The following is a 27,963-nucleotide window of genomic DNA, read 5'->3' as shown; positions in this document are numbered from 1 at the left end:
TTTTGACCGGATTTTGGTTGATATGTTATAAAGAGTGTGGCAGTGACTACAGCAACTCATGATCTGAATTGCTGGAATAGTTAATGACATTATAGCAGCCACATTTTGAGCTGACTGTAATAATGAAGAATCTGTAAGAAATGAAATGTTGACGACCAGTGAGTACCATTAGTGTACTCCTGGAACGACCACAAAATTAGACACCTAACGAATAGAAACCTCAGCATCTGCAATTCAGTCTGGTATGCTGTAATTTTTGGCGAAACATAGTGATCCACTTGCATGAAAATTAGGGGGTGGGGAATTGAGATGGTGCCATACCTCCCCGTAAACGGGGCTCACGGCTGTTGTATCATCATACGAAATAAATAAATACTTGCATGAACTCCCTCTTTCTATATATTAACTGGACTTTCTCTGTAGACTTTTTCTTACGGAATCTTGATGGATACAATTCTGATAGTGTTGACTTAATCAAAATCCGACGACAGAGCTTTTAGAATATGGAAAATTACATTTGAAAAGTCCTTCTTGCAGTGACAGAATCGGTGGAACAAATGCATTTTATTTTTCATAACTTCAGCTCGATATCCTTTTTAAACAGACTTCTCACCTACAAAGCATCTCTTAATAGTTTAGCATGGCTTTATTTTTGCTGTTGCTTTGCTATTCGGAATCTTTTGGATAATCCTATTTTGTATTCGCATGTTCATCTCAAAAATGTTTTAAGGTGATCGGTGCAGTAACCTGTAAGTTGTCATTGCGATGCGCATTTCTTCCCTGAGGACAGGAGCAGAGTCCTTGTACTGACTGTCGTTCTTCATTCTTTGTGGTCTAATGATGATGAGAAAAACTCCAAGTTATTGCCTTTTCGTTCTCATTTTTTGAAATATTTTTCTGGCCGTATAATCCGGTCTAGTTCTTTTTGTTTTGCAGAAATTAGTGTAGTTGAGGATAGAACTGGGTACCGATGTATTAACGCACTGACACAGTACTAGTCTTGAACAACACAACTTGAAGGCAATATAGAATAAAGTGATTTTATGATTAAATAAAAAAAAATAATAATAAAAAAATGCTTTTCTGGGAAATCCTAGGAGATAATACCATTCCATTAGAATGCATTGTATCTTTAAGAAGTAAATGTATTTCAGGCAAAAAGTGATGTTATGAACAGCAGTCTAGAATAAAATTCGGTGAAATTTCATCAGAATAATCCTGTAAATTTTAAAACAAACCTACCAAAAAAAGTTTTACCTTTTAAACCGACGAAATATCTATTAAAGTACTTATTGGGAATTACATGAAAAACACTTCATTGTTGGAAATTGCACAGTGTTCATTTTTCACGTTTTGAATAACACGGAATTAACAAATCCATAAGTGCCCTGAGATTCTTATGAGTTTTTGAATGAGTATATTTGATAAAGTAATATAGAAAAGGGTGATTTTATTTTTCACTGTATATTTGCGAAGCATTTGATTTCAGTTAAGTTATATACAGAACGGTTTTTTTCTCCTCCCCCAAATCGAAAGGTTAACCCTCTTTTGAACAGCATGAAAGTGTCATAGGAATGATTATCTCCGCCTATTATAGTGTTCTTCAATAACCAAGTAATTCTATGAGCTGCTTTTGCAGGATGCCCTCTCAACTTCAACTCCTCCCTATCCATTAGCACTCCCAAATCCCCACCATCAGTTTCTTGAAGTACGCAGTTTGTAATCTTTTCATCCCAAAATGAAAAATGACATAACCTTTTGAGCAGCATTTTCAAGTACGGTATTTCCATGGATTGTTTACGACGCCACCAGTTTCCAAAACAAAATTGTGGTTAAGTGAAACGATCAATATATGACATTGCAATCACCAGTTAGAAAGTTTCGTTGCATTTTGTGTATGTCGGGGATAGTTCGTCTTTTGGGCAGCCGTTTTTAAGCCATAGGAAACGTGTGTGTGTGTGTGTGTGTGTGTGTGCGCGCGCGCGTGTGCTAGAAATCCCTCCTGTCCATCCTCACTGTGGTGGGGATATTATTTTTGTTATATGACAAGCTCTCCGATCTCTGGTCGGAATCTTTGCATTGTTTTGTTTAAGAATCATTCAATGATATTTTTATTCAAATAACCAGTGTTGCTCACTGTACAGACTTGAATATTTTTGAAGCCGTTGATTTTATAAAGATTTGTGTAAGGTAACCTAGACACAAATCTTCGCAAATAAAGTCGACATTTATTAGCTTTTAAGACCCTTTTCAATTTACATTTGGCTTGCATTTACTTACTTGCGAGGTTTTCCGTTTTGGAATTGACAAGTTTAAGAATGGATATGGTATTGGTGTGACTGTACGGCACCTAGTAGAAGAGGCACACAATCTTGGAATTGAGAATTGATGCATGATGTGAGAAGAATCTTGAGAGAGACAAGGAGATGATTATTCCTTACATGTAAGGACCTTTAGATTACTGTGCATATACAATATCTGATCTTTTGTATTTCTGCGGGAGATGGCGTGGAAAGCATTTTGAAGCTGGTAACCAAGAGAATTTGGAATGTTGGTTATGAAGAAAGATGAATATTATTATTATTTCAGGCAACTCCAAGGAGTCGACAGACTCGTCGATGGAGGCCCTAACATCATGTCAAGAACAACTATTTGACATTCACAATATCTATCATACCTCGCCTTGAACTCATACACAGTCATAGCACCCACAACGGACTCCGGCAGCTTATTCCACTCATTCACCACTCTCCAAGTAAAAAACCTAGCTCTAACACCCTTGCTAACCATATTCTTGCCCAGCTTCCATGTATGGCTCCTAGTCCTCCCACCACCAGTCCTATTCTCAAAAATAGCTTCTGAATTAATCTTATAGAAACCCTTCAGTAACTTGAATGTCTCAATCATATCACCCCTTTTCCGCCTATCAACCAATTTTTGCAACCCACAAATCTTCAACCTGTTCTCATAAGGTTCATTCCATAGACCTGCTATTATATATATAAACGTGCTATTATATATAAACGTGTAAATAGCAGGTGTGACATGATTAAGACATACAAGTTACGAGAGCCCATATAAATTTGCGATGTTTTTCAAATATTGGAAAGAAACAAGATGGCCACCCCAGGAAAGTACTGTTTTTGACTTAATTTGATAGTCAAGATGTTGGCCCTGTTCCTATCTGACAGTAGAAACAGGACAACATAAAATCCGTCTTGTCAGTTTATTAATGAGGGCAATGAAACAAAGGTTTTTCCCAGGTTCTCTTTATCCCTTCTCTCATTTAATTATATCGAGATGCTGTTCATTTGAAGTTACTTTAGTTTATTATATTTATTAGAATTTAAATTACTATATTAAATTAAAAGTTTAAACATCAGAATCCAGTATTGATGTAACAAATCGCATTACAAAGGCATCAGTTTTCTGCTGCCTTTGTAATGCGTAGATTTAAAATGGATAGATTTTAATATCCATTTCCATTTATCTACGAGTGATGATTCAATTTCTTTTTTGAAATTTATATGAAGAAGGTTTATATTAGATAGAAATTAATTTCAGAGCAAACAGAACGGTGTCTTGAAATTGGTGTTTGGATTCCAACTTAGTGGTTGTATCTTTTAATTTACTTTTAAAGAAATGTAAAATGACTTAAAAACAAGATGGCAATACGGCTTTTCGTTGACTGCGTGAGATGTTTAAAATGCGGGATAAAGTGCATCCTTTATTGATTTAATTTGGATTCACTTGGAGGGTAAAAAATAGTAGGAAAACATTGTTCGGAGAGCAGTATGGTGACTCCACTAGCGGAGTTGATGTCCGTACGTCCCGTATTCCAGCACGGAACTGCACGTTTCCAAAAAAAAAAGAGAGAGCGGAAAGGGCTGTGTATTACTTGAAGTGGCAATGCGATACGAAGATTGATAGCTTTCGGAATTGTAACATGTGTATAGTAATGATATTCACTATATTAATGAATTTGAGCATCATGGATTATTTATGAGGAAGTGGTTGAATGTTTGTAGAAACAGCTGACTCGGGATATATTTGTACACACTGTAAACGGGACAGTATCCTCGTTGGCATTTTGCCGAGGTCGCATCAAATCTTAGAAACACCTTATTTCCGCGCACACACAGACACACGAGGGTGCGCGGACTTTAATTTGACTTCACAAATTGGCATCGGGATTCAAATATCGGGAGAAACTAATTCGCCTTATTTTTCCTAATAAAAATGGTCGGGGAGGGAAGCTTTTTAGTACTTTGCTAAAGTGTTATGCGCATCCCTGTCTTTTACCAAAATGAATAATTTAAAAATTGCGAAGTATGATACGGGGAGGAGAGTGCGTATTTCCTTTACAGTGAACAAAAAAAGTTGTATTATTAACTCACCCCCGCCTCCAACCCAGAGTTATGTTCATCTATAATTACTTACATATTAAAAACATTACATGACTCCTTATTAGATCTGTGGTTTATGGATGATTATCATTGAAACGATCACACTCCGAGGCCACGTTATTTTTATTATTATTTTTTTTTAAATTAAATACGGAAGTTACTTTAGCAGTGGACATTTCTAGAAGGAAACTGTGACCTTTTGATTGTATGTTTATATTTTATAACGATCATTGTAAGCATAATAAATGTCGGAAACGTTTCGTACCCACGTTAAGTCTTTCCACTGTCACTGCTCTGGGAGATAAGAGCTTATTTAGTGTGCGAATTCGTTCTCTCTCTCATGTGCGTAATGTATGTATGCCGAGGGACTTGTTGGGCCAAAAAGTGGGACCTATTCCATTCGTGCGATGGATTGCGTCACTGTGTCTATAATCGGAACAGTAGAACGGAGCACTAACCACGCGACCTACTTTGAGTTCGAGAATAATTCTGCTCCTCCACATCATAATGGTGACGTAAATTCTGTGAAATCGACTATATTTTGTCATCTTAATTTTCTCCCACTCAGCTGGGTTTAGTTTAATACGAACGTATTATTTTCTGTATTGCGTTTCCGGTTGCTTTGCTGCTTTTCGAATGTGCATTTAAGTATGAATTCCATTTTAATATACAAATACATATTAAAATTACGAAAACGAACTGTTAGGGAAAATGGCATTATCTACATTAAAACATGTAGTGTTTGTGTGGTCTGTCCTTTTTGTGATCATGCTTTGTTCGTGATAGTTCTTTATTGTCGTTGCCATATTATACCGAACTAGTTTTTAAGTTCAAAATGATTGGTCTCCTACCTAATATGGATCAATCGATAATGAAAACTGAAGAAAATGCATTCATATTTTAGTAATAACTATTGAAAAGAAGGAAAATTTCTGCTCTTATTTTCATATTTGTATGTTTTTCATTGATCACTGACGATGTTGGGAAAATTTTATTATTGACGATTGTCTTTGCCAAGTAATTCCACTAACAAAATATTTGGATCATAGATCGAAGAGGGTTGAGCTAATTAAGGATTAGCTAATTAGATTTACCTCCCCTAAAGTTTAAACCAAAAGTGTAATACTACTGTACTTATAAAGTTCAGAATACATTGATAGGAATAGTCGAATATTCTTTTACAAAACAGATTCTAATTTCTAGCTTTGCCATATAATCTACTTGTAAAACCTGGGGACGTGTCATGACACCATTGTCAAATTACCAATCTTTCTTATCATCTGGGTTCAGGACGCTCTCACGTTGACTCTGCACTAGCTCCAAATTCTAAAAAGTACATTTTATTGCACAATTAACTATTTAATACATATCCGCCATTTAAGATAATTATGAATGAAACGGATAAACAGTGGTTAAACCGAATTTAACATAAGAATATGAAATCATCGCAGCGCGAATACCTTAGGGGAAAAATGGCACGGGATTGAGAAATGCCACTTGGCTTACACTCCTGGGCGAAAAAAGGAGGAAGCAACTTTTCCACGATTAATAATTGTTTTCTTTTAAAATTGTTGATTAAATAAAGGAACAAACAAATAAAAAATCCTTAAGAATATGTATAGCTACGAATTGTATGCAATTTCAATCCTACACAAATTGTTAATCAGGCGCATCTTCCACCATCAACACTAGTAGTACTATATAGTTAAAATTTTGATATCTTAACAAAACTTTTTTATTGAATCGAAGAATGTTTTTTATATAATTTGTGCGCATTTTTTACGAGTTTTCTTCAGGTATATCCATCTTGTTCAGTTTGGGATATGGATGACAGCGCTGGATAATTTTCACTTGTAATCTGACGCTCGTATAAATAGAAAAATATGAACCCTAATGTGTTGTTCAACCAGTTTTTTGTGACGGCAGTGGACATCATCATGTAAATACCCCTTCGGGAATGGACACAAATACATTCTAGCAGTATCTTTCAATTCGTTTAACAAGTATTCTATGGATTCGACAAATATTCATGTACTCTCTTCAATTAAAGATTCTCATGGTTGAAACATGGGAACTTTGAGGGTTGTTAGTGCTTATACATCGTTCCTACCCTCATCACTGAGTTAGTCGGTCACCATTTGGAAGAGCTAATTCGAGTATATAAAGTAAGAATTGTAATTCGTGGAGGTCATTATGCCGTTGTCACCTTAGATGGATTCAGGTCTCTTTGTGAAAGAACAGTAATGAAATCATGTACATTTCCACTTTCGAAATTATCTTCGTTGTTAATTTCCGAATTTTAAGTTCCTTTAAGTCTTTTGTAGAAAGAGGAGACGTGGAGGATGCGTTTAATTGGTCCTGACTCCTGTGATATTAAAGAAAATGAGAAAAGTTATTGGGAATATTTTTTACATTATCTATTTTTTCCCCATTAGATGTATATAGTAGATTACCAAAGATTGTTTTTGTGGCTTTATCCAGCATCAGTTTAGAAAATCTTTCATCGCCAGAAGTGAGCTTATTGTACAGTTGCAAGTTTCTGTATTTGCCGTTTCGTATCGCCGTACGGAGAGGGAGAAGGTCACTATGTCGCAGTCCAAGTTGTTGTCTCAAAGCCACGGATGACTTTGGTTAATTATGCTGGCTTGAATGCGGAGCAATTTGGTTTTTTTTTTTTTTTTTTTTTTTTTTTTCCCCTTCTTAAGGTGAGGGGGGGGTATGCTGTTAATTTGACTTGGGCTTTAGTCATACGCAATTTTAATTCTCGTTTGTTTTACGACTTAATTTTTTGTTGCTATTCCAGCAAAATATGTCAGCGCATATTTGCATAATGGGCTACTTTGCATTTTTGCCAATTTTTATGTAAATTCCACCCCCCGAAATGTTATAACATAGTACAGTTAAGTACCTTGGGCGAATTAAGGGTTAGATAACCCGAAGCCTTGATCTTAGACACTAAACCCGAAACTTTTTTCAAGCCACTTTAGGCCTCCCGTAGTTGAATTTTATCACTCGCTATTACAGAATCAACCGACTTCATTTAACTTATTACAGTTCTGTCTGTTGCTTAGTTTTCAGGGTGGTTTTTCTGTTTCATGGAAGTGGGTAAAACTACTCTCGAGTAAGTGGGTTCCTTTGAATGAAATCCTATTACAGTATGACGTTTCCCCGGTGACCTTTAAGAAACGGCATTTCGCAGGCTTTAATAATAACGATCATATAAACGAGACAACTAGTCGGCTGGCGACGATTTTTGAAAAGATTTCAGTTACTGCAACATTGTTGGAAGAAAGTGGATTAGATAACAATAGATTATCCCTTTTCTCCCAATATAAATTCATCTTTAGATTTGCGAAGCATCGTTATAGAGACTAACAGCGGATAGTATGAAGGTGGTAATCCAATACACTTTTTATGACTGTGATGGAGGTGGCTGCTTTGTTCAGTTTTACGAACAGTGGTTTGTCCCGCAACCTTAAAAATAATAGCTTTTCTCGTAACGAGTTTTCGATCACAACCATTGCAATTGAAGTGTGTGTAGTGTAAGGTGTTCCGATTACATTAGCAGTTGTAACATTGCTAGTGCGGGCTAGTTTACAGCAAATGAAGTTAAATTGTCCTCCGAATCGTCACTTGGCTCTTGGTTTACCACGTTTGAGGACACCCTCGTATAGCAGCTTTTCTTTCCTGATTGTACAATGTGACGAGAATTTGATGTACACTGCAACTCTGTTCTGCTCTGGCAGCTCTCTCTTTCTCTCTCTCACAGAGAGAGAGAGAGAGAGAGAGAGAGAGAGAGAGAGGGAAAAAACTAATGAAGCAGGAACGTTAGCGAACTCTAAACCGCGGCACTTACGCGAGGATCGATTTTCGTTCCCTAGTGGAGGCTACCAAGGCCCTCTCTCACGTGGAGAACGAAGCGAGTTGTGGGTTAACGCCCACATTAAGGTTTCATATGCATGGTGTTTGCCGTTATTTCGATATTGGCAAATATGCTTGCCAACGAAATATTGTGCGGACCGTAGCTCACACGGTATCCTAATTAAGTTTGTGTTGACACTGATTTAATTAATAAAAAATGGCCGAAATGCCGTACTAAATTATGCTAAGCATACACACACATATATATACACACAGACACGCCACAACCCCTTTTCTTGGAGTAGTCTCATTAACAGCAATGGGACGCACGCTGAAACTGTATGTTGGCATGCCGTTGTTATGGCAACTGGCGATGAGTTTGCTTATTTTCGAAAAGGTGGCGCTGCAAACCTCTCCTCTCTCTTTCTCTGCCTGAAGGGGCAGCTTCGCAGTTCAACTGGCAAGGAATATGTAGTTCTTAATGCATTGACAAACAGTGTTCGTATTACGCTTCTTGTGACAGTGGTTACTGTTGGCATGGCTGCAGTATCCATGTGAACTGTGAATTTTTGTCATTTAGCCTTTATTTAGTGGTGCTTAACGTATTCGTGCTTCTGCTGCTCCATAAAGCTGAAGTATAGCCCAAATCTAAATTATCATTTGGAAAGAGAACAATGAGTTTCTCTATTAGATAATGAGTAATGAAGAAATAGCCTATAAGTAATAGCCAAAGCGTCAGAATTACTATTCGATATCGATCATAAATAATAATAATAATAAAAACACCAGCGCAAGCTTAGTAACTAAACTGAAATTAATGTTTCTTCCATCTCGAGCTTTGAGAGAGAAATCGTAAGCATTCGTATAATAATCTCTCACAATTGCCTAGTCTACAACAAAAGTCCATTAAAGTATGCACGACATTTTACAGGAGCTCACTCACGTGGTAGATGATGTCCATCTTTTTGTGCGGTCACTACTTTATTGCAGTTCTGAAGTGATTTGGAAAAAAATATGCTGCTTAGAACACATTGTAATTCTCATATTATCTAACCCTTAGCCTCATTTTGATTTTCTAGCGGGAAAATGATGCACTTTCTGCGTAAGAAATATAATTATATAGCGGTATATATGCTTTTATAACATGAGATTTCTGTAATTGCATTTTTTTTTTTATTATTAAAGCTTCCAGTAGCTGGAAATCACAAATTAGTTGATTGCGTAAAAGCTACAATGATTATTGGAAGTGTGTGTTGGGGTGGGGTGGGGTGGGGTTAGACCTTGATTTCAAAGTTTGTGTGCAAGGTGTTCATTTTAGTGGAACAACTTTAGAAAGATGTGCAATTGCCTTCTGGATGAAAAAAAATCCTCCAAAAAAGAAATGCGTTCGCATTTTACGTATTATAAATTAAAGAGGTTTACTTTTTAATTTTTTTTTTTTTTTTTTTATTGTTGTGCATTGAATTATCCCCCTGTTTGGAGTATTCATTCTTTGAATTTAAAACGCGTTTACTATAATTTGTGAGTCCCGAAGTTAGGGAATGTTAATTTTATAAAATGTACGTTCTTTAAAGCTTAATCTAAATTTCGTACGAAGTTTGGCTTAGGCTTTGATAGACCCGATGATTATGGTCTATTTATCTTACTATTTACACTGATCCCACTTTAGTTGCCGAGTTTCACTCTTCTTTTCATCACATTTAACCGCAACCTAATTACTTTTTTGTTGTTGTTGTTGTTCATCTATTGAATACGTCTTTGTCAACTTCATGTCGTATACACAATTGTCTCATCAAGTTTTCCTATGTTAATTTTTTTTTTTTTGTTGATTTTATGAAACCCTCCCCTCTTTTCTTTCATTTTTTTTCACGCTGTCTCATTTTCAAGTCTTTTAAATAACCTTATTTTTATAATAACACTTTTCTCGAAATTTACCCATAACTTAATTGTTAATTACTGTTGTAGATATTTGAATTTCAAAACATGTCAATATAGATAAAATCAATTTCAGTCTGTTTGTATTCAATACTTTTTCAACCATGAAGCGACTTTTTACGTTTACGTGTGTCGAGAAGCTGCATTTGTGATCTGAACAGTTTGAAATATTTCTAAAGGAATGCTAACTAATGAGAGTTATGTACATAAAGAAATTTAAAGGGACTGATTATCTAGAATATTTCTAAATTTTGGACTGTTTACAATTCTTCTTTATACCATTCTTTTCCCCAAAAACGGATAATAGACTTTGAAAAATGCATGCATTTGTTTCTTTTCTTAACAAAAAAAATCTTGCAGAATTGCATCGATATTTTAGAGATGAGTAGCGATCTAGAATATGGTGGCACAAAATTTTTGAATCTGAACACAAAAAGAAAAAAAAATCCATGATAGGAAGAACATAAAGAAACGCTGAAATAATGCTATTAATGAAAAATTGAAAGAAATTACTTCAGTGAAACAGATGTTTAAAAAAAAATAGGGTGGGAGAAGTAATAAATATTTTTTAATTCGCTTCTGTGGTGCACAGGCAAGTGTATTCATTTCTTTGCTGCTTCTGGTAATGTCACCAGTCATAATGTTTGCCAAAAAAAGAAGAAAAAAAATGATGGCGAAAATTGTATGTTGATAGAGGAAGGGTGGCATTCCCTCTTACTTTTGTCAAGCTATTCTGATAATCACCATATCGTTTTATTTTTTGAGTACTAGCACTTCGTGATCCCTAGCTATTTGTTTCTTTTTAAAATTTTGTTCACCCTCCTCGTTTCGAACTCTTCTGATAGGTCGAAACCACGAAAAGAAAGACGATCGTGAAATACATTTAACAGTTACTAGATTTATTAGTAATTGTTAAAATAAAGCATTATGAGAAAATGAACCTCTTCATAATTCATTTATACTTCCTAAAATGTGCACATCGATCGTAAACAAACATTTTCTAGACAATCACATACCGAGATACTTCAACCAAAGTTGTATTAATGAATTCCAGGGAAGATCTGGAGAGATGCGTTTCTTACGTTATCTGTTGAACTTCCTGAAAACAAGTTAGCTGTATTTGCTTTTATGTATTAAGAGAAAGCCGAGCAGTAATACGTCGATATTTGCGAGTGAGTAGTTTACGTCAGTGGGTTTCGGTTTTGGTTATTTAATGACATCAATAATAGCATCACATGATACAGCTACACGTCGCTCCTTAACACGTGAAAGATTCATTTATCATTATGGCCGCAGATGCACAGCGACATCTAGTGAGAAATGGTTATACAGCACGCCCTGCGTTTGCGATGCATTCTTTTTATAAAATTAGGCATTGAAATTTATTGTAGGTTTAAAAACTGTTTCCGTGTATATACTTAGCTGATGTTTATTTCCAAATTATTGTAAACAGAATATTTTGTGTTTGTTATAAATATAGGCGACATATTTTAGCGATATTTTGAAATGTATAAAAAAGCATGCGAAAGAACCAACCGAAACCTCAGAGAAGAAACTTTAGAATTCTGGTACATTGAGAGTTTAAATGCCCTAACCCATATTTTAATAGGCGATATTATGCTCTCTATCTTAATTTAAATGGCGCTATATGATCTCACTGTGATTGTGGTCTCTGACCATTTCTACAAACTTTTGTGCAATTTACATTCTTAGTTTTTAATTAAAAAATTATTTTAAGTATTTGTATATGTTGAATGGGTTTGATTCTTGAACTCATTTAATGATCCTTCTCTCCTATTTTCTTAAGAACAAGCAAGTAAGCTTCCCCCCCCCCCCCCCACACACACACCAAATAATAATTTATATATAAACCATTGACGACACATGAATAAATAAAATGTTTTATTTTAAAATTCTATTTATTACACGTGATGATAACCCTGCTAGTTTTCATGAAAAATGTTGGAAAAAGAAAATTGGGTAATGTACTTGGCGACGGAGGGATCAACGCCATTCGCTCTCCGACCAACAGGCTGCAAGTTCGAATCCCACTGTGGGTCTTGGATGTTAGCGATTGTGTTTAGGTGGGAGATGAATTTCATTTGCCCGGTGTGAGACTACTGCCTAACCGTGTGTTCTCGCTCTGGTTGTAGAGTTGAGGTCGACATTGATGGTATATGTACTTTTGGAACCAGCTCAATGAACTATATTCTCAAAGTAATTTCAACCATACCAAATGGCTGTTTCTCGAACCAACTTCTTATCGGCATTTCTGAAAAAAAAAAGGGGGGGGATTTTCTTTACAAAAATACGCATTTTTGACAAAACAGCTACTTTTTTTCCGCATTTTTAAATTCACGCTGCATAAGCCTCGGGGATTCATAGAGATGCCCGGTTAATGCTAATAAACATCGTACAGTTACAATATCAAATTTGTATATTATTCAGTCTTGCAAAATATTTTTCCCCCCCCCACCCCCGGCATGTATTATACATTTGGTAGAAAACAAAAATGGAACAGGAATAATGTTGAAATTGCTCATATTCTTCGCTAAGTCTTGGTCATGGATTAGGTATGAATTGATATTTTTAATTTATTTCTTAGTTTATACTGTATGAGCTCAGTCTTTAATAATTCTGTGAATGTGCAAGCTAAATTGTTATTAATAAATAACAAACAGCAACATACTTAAGTTGTTTTAGTTCACTGATTTTTAATGCTCTTTCAGCCCTAGAATTAGCTCCCCAAACTGTTTATTATTATATGACACTTCCATGGTGTCTCGTGATTCGTCGCGGGGGAGAGGCAGGGCCACACTACACCATACACCAACCACCTTATGTAGTAATAATTTGTCATTTTTAACTGTTCTCTGGTCAGTTTGTCTGTTTTGAGGGGGGGGGGGGGGAATCCCTGCTACCTCTTCTATGAGACTGGCTAAACTCTCCTTCAGTTGAAAAAAGCCCAAGTATGTGACGAGACGGTACTGACTCGTCAGGTCTTTTCCAATGAAGGTCGCAATTCGTCGTTCTTACAGCTACTCTACGGAGGCATCAGTGCTAAAGAATTTTTTTTTTTTAAATAATTTTCTCGAATGTATCTCCCGTTCATTCACTTTGTGATGTCTGTTTCAATCACAAATAGTGACACTGGAGAAAGAAGAGAACTTCTTAAAAATGATTGATATTATCCAATCTGTCTTAGTTTCAAGAAAAAAATCGATTAAATGAAAAATTCGTGCCATTAAAATTGAGAGAGTTGATACGCCAAATTAATGGTACGGATGAAGAGACTTAGTTTTGAGATAAGTGCAGTTTATAGAGTGTATATGTTACTTGGAGATGTACATACATAATCTTAAGATAGATTTGAATGTTTAACGGGTCAGCTTAATTTTATTTATTGAATTATAAACAGGTTCTCCATTTGACTTTTTTGAACCCATCGGAATGTCACCTTTATCATTATTAAAATAAATCTCGTTCACTAAAGATCCGGAAACTTTGCTCTAGAAACCAAATATGGGACTATTCCAAGCCGCGCAGAATGAAATTCACGTAAAAACATATAGACATGCATGCCACAATAGGACTTGATTTTCCAACCTGTTGGGAGATTAGAGACGCTGACCACTTGGCCAACAATTATGAAGGCATTCATTTTGAGTACATTTGATGAGATCCGTCTTGCGCGAAATGTTTGAAATCTCTTATTCGTTTTGTCCATCCTTAAGCAAGTTAACGATAATTCCTGCTAGCAAGAGTTATTGCAATAATCTTTGGCCACGCACAGCACTAATTTGCTCTAAGTTCTAACCTTATCTCTCTCTCGCCTTTGTGTGTGTGTTTTGGAGAGGTGGGGAGGGTAAAATATTTCTTGACTGAGGACGGATTTTTTGAAATTATAGTTTAAAATGTCTATAAAAATTTGTTGAACCGTTCATCCCAGTTGTTTCAATCAGACCATTTTCAGGAACACAAAAAAAGGGGAAAGTGTCAATTATTTTACTCCCCTCCCAAAAAAAAAAAAAAAAAAAAAAAAAAAAAAAAAAAAACCTACAAAGGCGACAGATATAAGGTTAGGACTTAGCAAATTAGTGCTGTGCGTGGTCGAAGATTATTGCAATAACTCTTGCTAGCAGGAATTATAATTTTCATTAACGTTTTAAATATGATTTTCTGCCATGTAGCTCAGTAAATTGGATTCATTCGGATCATTTTCATGTACAAAATTTGGGGAAAAAAATATTGAACTGATATTCATATTCTGGAATGGATGAAATTTAGGATTCATATCAAAATTTGTTGAGTGGTTTGTGGTGTCAAAATGAGTCAAGCATGCATATTTGGAGTTGAATCAGTTTGAATATTCCATCAAAGAATATTTCCAGCCATCTGATGCAGGTTTTAAGAATAATCAGAGAACAATAGCTTTTGTTCTGCAATCTTTTGTTTCTTTAAAATATAAAAAATCCTTACGAATGTGTTTTTTTAAATAGGTAAATCAGACAGTCAGCATTTTTACCATTTCTCTATTAAAAATAACCTATTCAGTCATGGCCTTTCCCCTTAGTTTTATTAATGCATGCTATCTTGCCGTACTGACCTATACTCTCTTGGTTATCCATACATGTGCTTGAAGTGGTCTCACTCTGGATATAACTTTCATAGTCCAAAACAAATGGAATACACCAATTTCGCAGTTTATGGAGATAGTAAGATAGAAATTAAATTCTTCCTTTTATAGCCAAAGTTTTGAATTTAGTTTAATTAGGCCAAAACAGTTTCTCATCAAGACTGGTCAGTTTCATTGATGGATTTTGTACTTTATAATGTCCTCCGTTCATTTCCGCTCAATAAAGACTGAATCAGAGTGCCAACTGGCGATCCAGTTGGATTTCTGATAGTGGCTGTCAAATCAATGGGTTGTGAACATTCTCATGTTTTGAGCGAAGCGCAGTGGGGGGGGGGGAAAGAAAAAAAAAGTTGAAAGACAAAACGATGCTGCACTTGTTTTCTAAAGTTTGGCTCTTTTAATTTCTTTCAAATGTAAGAAACACACATGCGCTACTATCCAAAATCTTTATGTAATGTTCAGTACCGATCGGCATAGCGTATATTTCTCTTTTTTGCGTGTTTTGGACCGAATCTTTACGTGCAAAATGATTTTTGGTTTAATAGGAAAGCTGAAAGCAATATCGCTTATGTTTCACATTTTACAGATTTTATTTGCTATTATCCGACAGTATCAGATAAGAAATGTAAAAAACATTTCTCTGATTTACATTAAAATGATATATTTGTACATAAATAATTTAAAGATATACTTATTGTTTCTTGTTTTGCTCACATGCTAGAGCTTTATAATTATTCCTCATTCTGTCCCGTTATGACCCCACGATACGAATTTGACTCGCAATTTTTTATTTTTTTTCCGGGGGGGGGGGTTTGCTACTCCGTCTTTGGCGCTGAAAAGGGAAACAGAGTTCTATTTCCCTTTTTCATTTTGAAAATCGGGAAAAAAAGGATGCCGATCGCATTGCCATAGTGTTATAATACACTTAGTATTCATAACATAATGCTGTACTTTAGTTTCATTTAATATAAATTGAACTAATATTCTGGTCATGTGTTTTAATTTCTGCTCTGTTTAGGTTTTAGCAGAAATTTGAAAATCCCACGGATTAAAAATTATTGGTATGGGGGCTCACGTAAAATCAGTGTGTGTGTGTGTGTGAGAGAGAGAGAGAGAGAGAGTAATGTAATATTAAACCAAAAAAAAATATCATCCCTTTTAAAAAAAAAGTATGCTTTTAGATTTAATATATTCATTTAGTGAATTCTAGTATTCAGACTAATAAAAATATATACGTTAGTTAAATCCGTTTTATGCTATTTATTAATTGATCAAGTATAATCAGTTTGAAAAGTTTTTGCTCCCGTACTTTGTGCAGGTTTAGCGATGTATGCAAAGTTCTCCACAATCCTCATATATTTGTGTATTATAATTCTATATAAGAATATTATATAGTTTTTAGTTAATATGACGCTGCACTTCGGTATGTTATTCATTATTATTTTGTAATTTCATCGTTTTATGATTACCTTATCTTCCCTACCGTAGGAAATTAATGATCATTTCATCGTCCGCGTTGTAAAAATAAATGTATTAAGGCATTGTACCAGCACATGCACTAACCTCGCTGTTGATTCATTGTTGCATTTATTCAAAATTAAATGTTAGAAATATCTAGTTAAAAGGAAGTTATGCTCTTGTGTTAGGAATTTGTCAGTAGGCGAACGGGTTGTGTGTCACGGAGTAATTTCTATTTATTTCTGGGATTTTTGGTCCATCCCTAAATAATTAGCATTTTTGGATTTCTGTTCAAGTGATTTTTAGAAATATTTTCAGTATAGTATTAGAGATTATCCTTACAGGTTGAATCGTACTGCCAAGATTTTTTTTTTTTTTATCTTAAAGTTGGTCTGGCTACTAAAAAAATATTCACCAGCAGTTATACAAAATTTTGTTTCATTCAGAGGAGTTTTATTTGTTTCGAAATTACACGCAAACTGTTCCGTCCACTTTTTTTTTTTTTTTTGCGGCTTTAACTCTTAAAATGTTAGGTGGAAAAAAAAAAAAAACAGTAATAATTTGGAAGAGCGGAGTGATACTGTTGCTAGGCTTTGATATAAGTAGCAAAATTATCAGTTACGACGTCCCCGTCCGGCAGGAATTTACTGATCAAAAATGCACGCAACTTTAGTAGAAATTGTCAAATAACAGTGAATTTAGCGAAATGTTTTCATTCTGTGTGGCGAGTTTTTGTAGTAAGAACGACGTCGTGTAGTTTGCCGTCATCCATACTTCGAATTAGCATTTCGAAATGCATCTCTATTTTCTAGTTGCCCTTCAGTTGTAACTTCAACTATTGGAGATAATTTGCTAACCAGTGTTTTTCCCTAACAGAGTATTTTTGTCCAGGCTGTATTTTTGGATACTCAGAGTGTTGGCGTGCGAAAAAAGTCTCAAGCGAGTGATCATTGTTTATTCACAAATTTTACTCTGTTAAAAATTTACGATTCGAGTTAATGCAGCTCTCCTTCCTAGAGGATATCAGAGTGCTGTCAAAGGCAAAAACGTCTACTTTACATAACCCTTCACCTTGGGTATCAACGGTTTTGCAGTACTGCAGCAAGCGATAGTCTCGCTATTCTTGCCTGTGCTCGTTGACTTGATATCTAGTACATTTGAACCTCGAGGAGAGGCTACGCTTGGAACAAAGCTCTGCCTAGAATGGAGCCTGCCAGAGAGGCTAGCAGAAGGAGGGCGGTTGAGCCGGAGCTGCCAGCCTGTACAAGCGGTAGTATTGACAGGACGCTTGATAAATGGGACTTCAGTGTGTGGCAGCGAGCTAAGCCTGCTGGCGTAGTGCAGCGCTCCAGTACACAGGTCGCACAGACTTGGGCAACACAACTGCGTTCTGAACGGCACTTTCCAACACATCTCAAACTTCTCTGTCGTCCAGAAAACGCCCTGACACGGGCATTCGGGCCACCCTTCACGAGACGCCTCTTCTGGCCAAAATTTCGTACATTTCTGTCCGTTTCTTTGAGGTTATAGTTGACCTGCAGCATCTAAATGAAGTCGACAGACCGACCACCCCTGTTTTCCAGAGTGGCGTAGGCCGGCTGGTTGCCGGGCAGTTCATGCTATGCTGGGCCCGGCTAATGCAGTAGCTGTTATCTAAGCTGCCTAGCAGCGCTGGCGTACTATGTTCTCAGCAAATCCGGCCTTTTTATTGAGGCAGCAGCCTGGCGGACACACGGGGCTTGCAGGATGGATGGAGCTATGATAATGACACACCAACTCCTACCCGCGCCATGCATTACATTGACGGAGGCTCGACGGAGTTGCCGCCTAAATACCAGTGCGTAGAGCAACGGAAACTGACTCAAGCGCAGGGGGAGGGTGGGGGACAGAGTTGAATCTAAATTATTACCTCGACGAGAAAAAAGGTTGAGGCGGCAACTTTAACGATACAAGACTCAGCAGCGAAGCGCAAAGAAGGCGGAATTATTTTCCCTTACATTCGGTTGCAAATTTAGCATTGCATGCAAACATTTTACAGACACAAAGTTACTCGGATATGAATATAACGTATGTAATACACACACACACCTAATTGTGTTAGAATGTAATTGTATATATAAATATACACGTGAATTGTGTAGTAGTTTTTTTTTTTTTTTTATGAAACTTACGAAAGGTATTTTTGTGTGTCATGAGGAAGGAGAATTTTGAAAGATAAATTCTGTCCAGGAGATCCCTTGTGCAAGAATCGCCTTAGTGAAGCAACTTCTAGAGCCCCTCTTGTTTGGTCGGTGCCTCCACACACCGCATATGGGTAGGAAAGCAAGCAATTAGAGTGGCTCTATAATGGGGCACGTCGAGTGTAGCGCCGCCATCCTGTTGTTATTCATTTAGGGGACATGGTCTGACAGGGGGTGCAGTCGTTGCTGCCTGCCAAACAATCGACTCTGTGCGGCCCTAGCGCTGCGGGCTCTACATAGCCTCGTGACCGGAGGAAACTGTTCCGGTGCCGTTAGCGGCGAAGTTTGATCGAACTCTGAGTCAGGGGAAGCACAGCCGCTCCCTGCGTAGAACATGCGCCAACCGAATGAGTTAGCAGTACCTTGCAGGCTGTCTGTGTAGGTTGGCGTCTCCTCTGGCTGATGCGTTGGGTTTCTGCCGCCTCGTCACATTTCCCGTAGGTAACATTTTATTGATGACGTATCTTGGTGTGTTCTCCAAAGTGATTCATCTTACTGAATCAGGGAAAGGGCTCGTTTCTCTCTCTCGCTCTCTTCTTTGTTTCCTTTCCTCAATCTTGTTTATAGGGATGTGGCTGGCTTTGGGACATGGATGGCACTGAACTGTGACAGTTATAAATAATGGAAAAATCCCTCCCCCTCTTTGGTTATGTTTGCATATGTTAATTTCATATCGATATAGATTTAATACCAAGTTTAACTACTCTCTACAGTAGGATAGACTTTTTTGTAAAAAAAAAAAAAAATCTTGTATTCTTTACGAACAGAGAGAAAGTAATCATTCGACAATATTTTCTAGACTGTCCGAAGAAATAGATTTGAAGCCTCGCTTATCAAAGGTCCCTGTTTTATTAAAAATAGGTTATCAACACATTTGGCATTTGTTTGTGTCACGTTGCTCTAAATTGCGCTAAGTTCGCAAATTGAAACTAACTTCTCTTTTTGTTTTGGTTTGTTGTTTTTAATAGCTGTAAATCGTTGAAGTTCAGGGCTACTTAGGCATTCACTTAATTATTCTAAATTAATTTTTTCATTATTCAGAAAAGTTCATTACATATTCCGTATCTCTCCTCCTGCGTTTTGTAAAATCCAATTTGAACTTCCCTCCAGCTGCCTTTTGTGCCTGTTTTGGGGCCCAGTGCTCCGGAGAGGGAGTAGAGAGGGGAGGGAGGAGGTACAAGAGTGTTAAATAAGGACGGAGTGGAGTATGGGGCAGATGGAACGGGCTTACCAGCTGAACGTGAGGTCCGTTTGTCAGTTGTGCTTTTGGAATAAAGTGCAATTTTTGATTAGCACAGTGGTATATGGTGAGTGTCCAAACATCCTGGAGGTATAATGGAATACACTGGTTACAAGTGGCTAATAAATGATTTCCTTTTGAAAGGTAAGTTTAAATATGCTTTAAAAAATCCATTTAAGACTTCGGTGATCGGAAGTTATTAAGAACGGATATTTCTTCATTGATAATACCCGTGCATTATCAGCATAATTATATTTACAGTGCAAATAGCATTGTATATTGTTTTTCCATATGGATTGTTATATATATAATGAAATTGTCAGAGCTGTATAATCTCCTTTTGGAAATTGAATCAGGAAATTGCATGGGCATCTGTTTGTCCCGATTCGTATGGAAAAAAAGGGCCCTTTTCATGCTTTATGTATTGATGTACTTTTAATGGAAGCAGTCTAAAAAGACACCCCCCCCCCCTTTCAATTCGAAGTTTTAGCTCTCACAGAGAGAGAGAGGTAAATGTCCATGACTTGCATTACATAAACCAGTCCTGTTTATCTCTTAGGCCGCATACTCCTTAATAACATAACTTCTTTTTTTAAGCTTCCATGTGGAAATTCACATGACGCGTTATGGCTAGTCATTTTCAAGAGACAGAATTTTCACCCATGGTTAAAATAAAGATGAATTTCCTGAAGATCCTCTTCTTTCCAGAAGAGATGGGGATGTTTTCAGCACATTTTTAAAGGACTAGGAAGTACATCTCCCAGTTCGTTATCTCCCCGCCTCACTTGTTTATTAAATAAGTGGACGGGTAGCGCATTAATTTGCTATAGGGATCAGCTTGCTATACAGAAATCGGAAGTTACTGTATGTCGTTTTGCAGTCGGGAATATCCTTCGTGGATATTCTCAGTGACAATACCGAATATGGAAGCCACCTCTATCATTATGTCAATATCTTCATTCGTTGCTGTTGCAGTTTATTATATGAAGTGTATTACATTGCATATTCTTTGCAACATAAGTTCTCTATGTGCTAATTCTTTCAAAAAAAAAAAAAATGCTGCTCGAATTATCAGCTACGTGGGTGACCAGTCTCATTGGTCAGCCAGGCCAGATTGTTTGGGTTCAGTCTTAGTGGAAGAGGAGACTAGAAAAAGTATTGCTTTCTCTTATTTTTTCTTGCCGTCTCAGCAATCCAGGAACCCTCCCCCCTCGCGGTACTCTGGGTTCGCCACTAGTAAGGAACTTACTAGTGGCGAACCCAGAGGTTAAACCCCAAGCTGTTTGAGAGTACATAGTACAATGTACAACGCGATAGTCTGTAGTTTGACGTTATTTCGCATACTATCAGTTATTTTGATTATTCCTATAAAGAATTGCTCTCGCCATTGAAAAGAACTAATGAGTACGTAGCATTTTCATCTTGCGCAATCCTTTACGTCTCCACATTTTGTGAAAATTCGCTGTTCTTATTTAAATGAGAGAGAAGAACCACAGCGATGGCGAAGGACTATTATGTTGATTATATATGACCAACTGTACTCAATTTCAATATGCTGTTCGGTGAACACAGCGGTTTGCTTTCAATTTCAAATCACTGAAAAAACCAAACCGCCAGTTTAGTGACAATCATAACGCTTGTGCGGTATAATTATAAAATGTATTATTAATCAAAACTTGAGGATTGTATTTGAAATCAGTGTTGATACGAATTGAATACACATAGATAGTGTTGGGAGATGCAGATTTAATCTTCGTTTAAAAAAAAAAAAGTTAGAAAAACGGGACCCGAAGGATAGTTCTCTTGAAGGTCAGCCTTCCTTTGGACGCAATTTTACTATATATCTCATATCATTTGAGAAGGGAGGTGTATTAAAGAAATAAGGAAATTGTTTGGTTAAGGTACTGTGCTAAAGTTCATCAGGTATTTTTATTGCGCATTCGATGTTTGGTTTGTGCTCGCGCAGTCGAAAACCCAGAAGCTGCTGTTCGTCCATAATACTTCACGAAAATATTGAAAAATGACTAAACTCGAAATCAAAACAGAATTCGAATGTCATTAGGACTGCATTTTAAAAAGGTGGTCTTCTTTCAGAGACATCCGATATCAAGAAATGGGTGTCTCATCCATTTAGCTCTTATCGTTCCTATTTTGAAAAACCGTTTGGCATTTCTGGTGCTCACGACAGCTCTTAATTATATTGTTTTTCTCCTGCATATATAACACACCGTTCTTGTAACAATGTATGTTGTCGTGGACCGCTACTTATTCCTACAGCATAGATCAGCAGTTTTCTAGCATTTTGTTTGGATAATATATATATTATCCGTGTATATATATATGTGTGTGTATATATATAAAGGTTGAAACCGATCTGGATAGACCCCACCCATAATGCATTGCAGTGTACATCTTCTAGTGAAATGTGCTTTACATTATGGGAAAATACTAAGAATAGTGATTTGTATCATCTTTAGACTTGAACTTTGTTTCAGGCGCAAACTTAATTGTTTGCATACTTGGGATTAGGAGTTAAAATAACCAAGTTTATAAAATAACTTTGTTATCCTAATATATATATTGTCTTCAAAGGTCAGTTTAGAAAGATTCTTTCTAGATTCGAAATATTTCTAGATTTTCATATTAGTATGAACGCTAAGACAATTGTCGTTCTTAACACGTTTATTTTTTAATAAACGTGTCATATATGTATCAGAAATCTTGACTAAGACAACTCATTATAACCGTGCTACAGAAATCGGATATTATGTATCGATTATTTCTTATAATTGAATTAGTAACTTCATAATATCCCGTGTTGCTATAACTTTGCGATGCCAAATGGAAGCCATCTGATACTATTTTATCGCTGAAGATTTCTAAAACGAAGCATATCTTGATATCATTAACATTGTGTTTTGTGATGTATATGTCATTAAAACAATTCTGAATTTTTAGGAAACGTTGTGAATTTATAAGTGAATTGTTTGGATATAAGCAACAGTGAATCTGTCTTTAGATATTAAATTATTGCATTGGGAAAGGTAATTTTCGTGGATTTGTTTTACAAAAATCTAAATTATATAAATACTAATGAAATATCACGTTGAATAAGTGTATTTTCTACCATATAAAAATTCTAAATGCCGATGTATCATTACCCAGTGGAAAAAATGCAGGGTTGTGCACTTTGTTATATTCTTGCGACACGTTCATTCTATGGTAGCAGTAAATGCAATATGGAATGTATTTGCCAGGTAGGTCGCTTCCAGGTAGAATCGGCTTTCTGTGCTGAGCAGCACACGCCATCTCGTGAAAGCAAAAGTAACCGACACTGGGATGCATGGCGTTGCCGTATTTTCCGTGCCTATTATTTTTTTTTTTTCCTCTTTTGTAAATTTGCAAATTTATTCATTTACGAGAATTAAGTTGGCTAACACGAAGATTCGTATATTTTAAATTTGATAGTTTGAAATAGGTGTTCTTATTATTTACAAATCATCAGTCTTTCTGGATTCTTCTTTCGTATTTCTGAATTTGAATTTATATTCAAGCACTCCGATTTTATTTTTGTATGCTTTTACTACAGTACTTCCCAGAGATATTGAAAATTAAAACACACACAACATTTATATCTAACTTAATCAATCATACCCAAACATTCTACGTGTAATAAGGCGCATAAAACATACAGACACGCGTGGAACATTTTTTTTTTGTAATTAATCAATTAAACATCTGATGATCAGTTTCTCTGAAGCGAAATCATATTCACCTTAAATCAGACTTTTTTTTTTGTGTGTGTGTGTGTGAAATACTCGAGCAAGTGCACAAGAAAAGTTTTTAACTTTTCATTCGTGGGTCAGTAGTGTCCAAACTTTCTTCTAAGATATCGACTTTTCATGTCGTCATTTAGCTACGATCGATTCTCCCTACACACGAATGGATTGTTTTTGTTGGAAACCGGTGGAGATTCCATAGTTAGACTTTTTAAACACAAACGGACACGTTTAATAAATCTTGAATCGCAAAGGCCAAAATCATTTTTTCACGTTTTAATCATGAGGGAGTAACACGTTTGGCATACTTAAAAGCCATACAAGAATGCTTGAATTTGACGTCGAATTCCCAAAGTTAACAATGGAGTACAGAATTGTCAGAGCATGTTTTTTCTGAAATCATTTGCGTTAAAAGGATTTTAGTGTTTTTTTTGGGCGATATTTGTTTCTAGGTTTCTACAATGTATTTGCTTTGTTTTTTTACAGATGAGACTTAGCATTTTTCTCATCACTGGTTACTACACCTTTAAATTTGCTGAGATCGACAAGTGTTGAATTAAAACAAGAAAAAAGAATACATATTGTACCGTTAATACAAACGCCGCGTTCCCTCGAGAGGGGGGGGCTGTACTTTCCCAGCCAGTCAATGGCATGACGTAATATAATTCCTTAAAATATTTTTCTGGCATTATATGCAATAATACCGACGCAGTGTTGTTATAGATGATATTAATTACTTTAATATGACAGGACGCCTCCTGTTGCATGGAATTTCTGTGTAATGACTTTCAGCCTAACTCATTGAGTTATCCATGCGAACCTCTTCCCCCCCCCCCCCAAATACTACAGTCAACTCTCCCAGTGGGTATGTAAGCATTGCTAGGAAGTAGTATATGAATTTGTTATAAGAAAATCCCATTTTGGTATGATACGATATTATTAAATCATTACTGAATATGTGGAGGACTTCGGTTTAATTCCGCGACTATGTTGCATTGCCTATAGTTAACATTGACTTTCGATTTAGTAGTAGCTTCTCTGCGTGGTCGATTTTGTATTCCAGCAGTGTTTTTAAATATCAGCATACTTAACCAACACACCCCATTGTACATAATTGAGATACAGACAGCTTTCTTATTAGGTTGTAATTGATAGCGTAACTCTTGCACTTGTCAGAAACTTGTAATCTTTGATATTGGCCTAAATAGATTACCCCACCCAACGGTTTCCTTCTCTGGGGCTGTACCAGTAGGGAGGCACATACCAACTAGCCTTTACTTGTCCATCTTTCTCTTTATAGACCTCCCATGAGTGAGACGTGCGGTTACATCATTGTAATTGTGTAATTAGCCGCCGAACATGACGGCAGCCTGCCAGCCGTGGGCTTTTACTGTGACTTTACCCCCCTCCCCCCCTTTTGGCCGCTAATCAGTGGGGCCGAGACAGCGTGGAGCCATGTGGTCACCCTTTTGGAAGCCGGTTTAACGATAGTAGTGCTTGTCTTCCGGGAGAAAACGATAAACGGGGGAGGAGAGAGGGAAGGAGTTTTTGAAATGTTTTTAAAGAAAGTAGGTTGGTTTGTTTGGGGGGGGGGGAAGCGCGGTGTATCATATTGAAAGAACTGGGTTAGTGTTATCTCGTTCTTTCAAGTTCACAAAGTCGACCGGAACGAAGTACTTTCTATGCTCGTGATTTAACTCGGACATTTCTTTTCTATCATCCACTGACCAGTCCAGGGTTCGCTTTTCGATTTTAACTGTTTCGCGGAGCTGTTTTGTTGCAACTTTGTCTTGTCACTTCAAAGGAAGAAAGCTTTTGTTTTCTTGTTTGTTATTGTTTACTGTGTCGGTGTGGCTCTGTGTTACATCATGGTTACATATTTTATAAACTATTATATACATTTATATAGGGTTATGGAAAGGTTACTCCAGATGGCTCTTACTCCGTTGTTTTATTTTTGTCTCTTTTGAAGTAAATATCAAGGGTATATATATATATATATCTTATATTTTTTTTTTCCCTCATCAAAAAGTTCCACTTATTTTCGCAAAATGAAAAATTTTAAGCATTTGTTTCGGACAGGTTGGATTTTTTCCCATCTTTGTATGTTTTAAAGTTAAAAGTCGAAAAGAGTTTATTTTTTCCGTTACTGGGCCTTTTTTAAAATCCAGTCCAATACATGCAGTCTTAAGCATCGCTCTTTTCCCTTATTCCAGTTAATTACATGTTAAGAACTTTCTTAGGTATTGCTGTTCTTCACGGGCTACGGTTAGATCTCTTTCTATCTTGACCTCATTATTCTGGTATCGGTAGCTAGTGTGTATGTGTGCTTTTTATTCAGTAATAGCTGAAAGTATACTCTTGCATGCTGCCATATATACTACGAATCTGTTTGCTACTTACTGAAGCCATTTTTTTAAACTGCTATGCTCAGAATCAACAATAAATGTTGTAGATAATCACCTCTGACTATATCCCTGTCGAACTGGTGATATAGAAGTTTGTTCTAGTATGCAATGAAGACTAAAGCTATCATAATTGTCCTCCCATCTTTGTTTTCTTGAAAGAAAAAAAAATCTTATCTTTCAATGGCATTTTAGAAATACTCTGAAGACCTATCCAGTTTTCAGTATAGGTCATCTTTGTTTTGGAAGCGAAAGCTTTAAGGCTGTTCCATCAAGACTAGAGTAAATATGTAACAACGCCTGTCGTCAGAAGTGCGATTGTTGCCATGAATTACGTTGTATTGATCATAGGCACTCAGCTGGAGGTGGCCTAGTCATTTTGGATTTTCGCGTAATTGTGGCTTAAGGCCCGCCTGAAGCCTTTGTTGACTTAATCAAAGACTAGTGTAGTTCACGCTGAGGCCACTTTATCATTACATACAGCTCAATTAAGCTCTTTAATTTACTACAGCTTTAAACGCTGCTGTACGACCACCATCCTTTCTGTAACCCATCGCGCAGTATAAGAAGAGTGGGGAATATTTCGTGTGCGGTCAGATTAAGTTAGATTTCTGTTTTAGATTTATTGTAATATTTTGACGTGTTATCCTTAAGGAAAATTGGATTATCAGATCGTCACGTGTCAAAGCGAACCCCACCCCACTCATACAAGCATACTACAGCCCCTAACTTTTAAACCCATAAGCCGATCTTCACAAAATCTTGTGTGAATATTATATGGATTTACCATTAAATTCACAAATAGGTAGCAGTATCCCACCTGGAAACTGTTTCAAAAAAAAAAAAAAAAACCGTGGCAAGGTTACCACAGTGAAAAAAAAAAAATGTCCCTTTAAAATATGAAATTCAGTTAATCACATATCAGTTTTTTTTATTCATTCAAATTTTCTTATTCAGCTTTTTAGATATTAGTGTGTAACACACAAAAACAAACTTTTTACAGCATATTTTACATTTGCAATTAACAGATGTATAAAATGGGTACCTCTTGTACCTACATTATTATATTTTGCTGAATTTTTTTCACATTGTTTTATATGTTTCAGATGTAGTAATATATGAAACATATAAAACACCTTTTCGTGTTGACAATATCCTAATATTTTCAAAATGAGAAAGAAATCGGCCTTCATAATCGACCGGCAGGTCTAAATTTAACTCCACGGATGCATAATACTGTAGTTGATAAGACAGTTTTGTTCAAACGTCAATTTCGTAGTATGAATTTCTGTTTGTCAATCAAGTAATAAAACTACAAGTGCCACTTGTGTGTTTTGAATGTTTGGTAGCGCAGAAGTATGTTACTGGATAATGAGAAACGAAGAAGACATGACGTACGATCAGGTTTTCTGTAATATGCATTTTCTCCCGAGTGAATATATATATCGTTACGATTTAACAGATTGTTTGCGGATTTGACGCAGTACAGGTGCATAGTGCCAGAAGTCTGGACTGTTTAGCATAATAGAGACAAACAGCCGAACTAGTACATTAAAATAAATGTTATTTGTTTATCAACAAGAAATTCGAGTTTTTTTTTTTTTAAACTTTCCCGTTTTTGATTATTTGCAGTTTTAAAAAGTTATCCTAGTTATTTCTAACTCTGTTACTTAGAGGACTGCTGGTTATGTAAGGAAATCAATTTCTCATTTACATACACATTTTTTTAGTAGGATATTATAATCCAATCCGTTTTTGATATAATACAATAATATTTAAGAATTGTACACCGATATATTACTAGGGAAAAATCAGTAAAGAAAAAGAACCCCTTGTTTGTCAAGTTTATTTTAAAAAAAAATAGTTTTTTAAACGTGGATCGCATTTTTCGCCCCCCCCCCTCCCCATAGGGTCAAAGTTGTGATCACGAAGCTACCAACTCACATTGCATAGGATAAGGGATGTATCTACATAGAATGGCTGTCACTAAGATAAGTTGGTCA

General features: G+C 36.3%; 1 protein-coding gene across 5 annotated transcripts in view; it reads left to right on the top strand.

The window, feature by feature from the left end:
- The window catches only part of osa (trithorax group protein osa), a 561,898-nt gene that overhangs the window by 257,741 nt on the left and 276,194 nt on the right, over window positions 1-27,963 (top strand). Inside the window, exon 1 of one of the 5 annotated variants that reach the window (XM_090409352.1) lies at window positions 18,745-18,973. The exons of the other annotated variants lie outside the window; for them this stretch is intronic. The gene's annotated coding sequence lies outside the window, so the exon portion shown is untranslated. Of the gene's footprint in view, window positions 1-18,744; window positions 18,974-27,963 lie in introns of those variants that run through there. 5 annotated transcript variants of the gene reach the window in all.

This window comes from Typopeltis vanoorti, chromosome 19, assembly GCF_054136105.1.
Source record: "Typopeltis vanoorti isolate ZY-2024b chromosome 19, IOZ_Tvanoo_1.0, whole genome shotgun sequence".
NCBI lineage: Eukaryota > Metazoa > Arthropoda > Arachnida > Uropygi > Thelyphonidae > Typopeltis > Typopeltis vanoorti.
The sequence above is the reverse complement of the archived record's forward strand: the minus strand, read 5'-3'. Positions and strand labels throughout refer to the sequence as shown.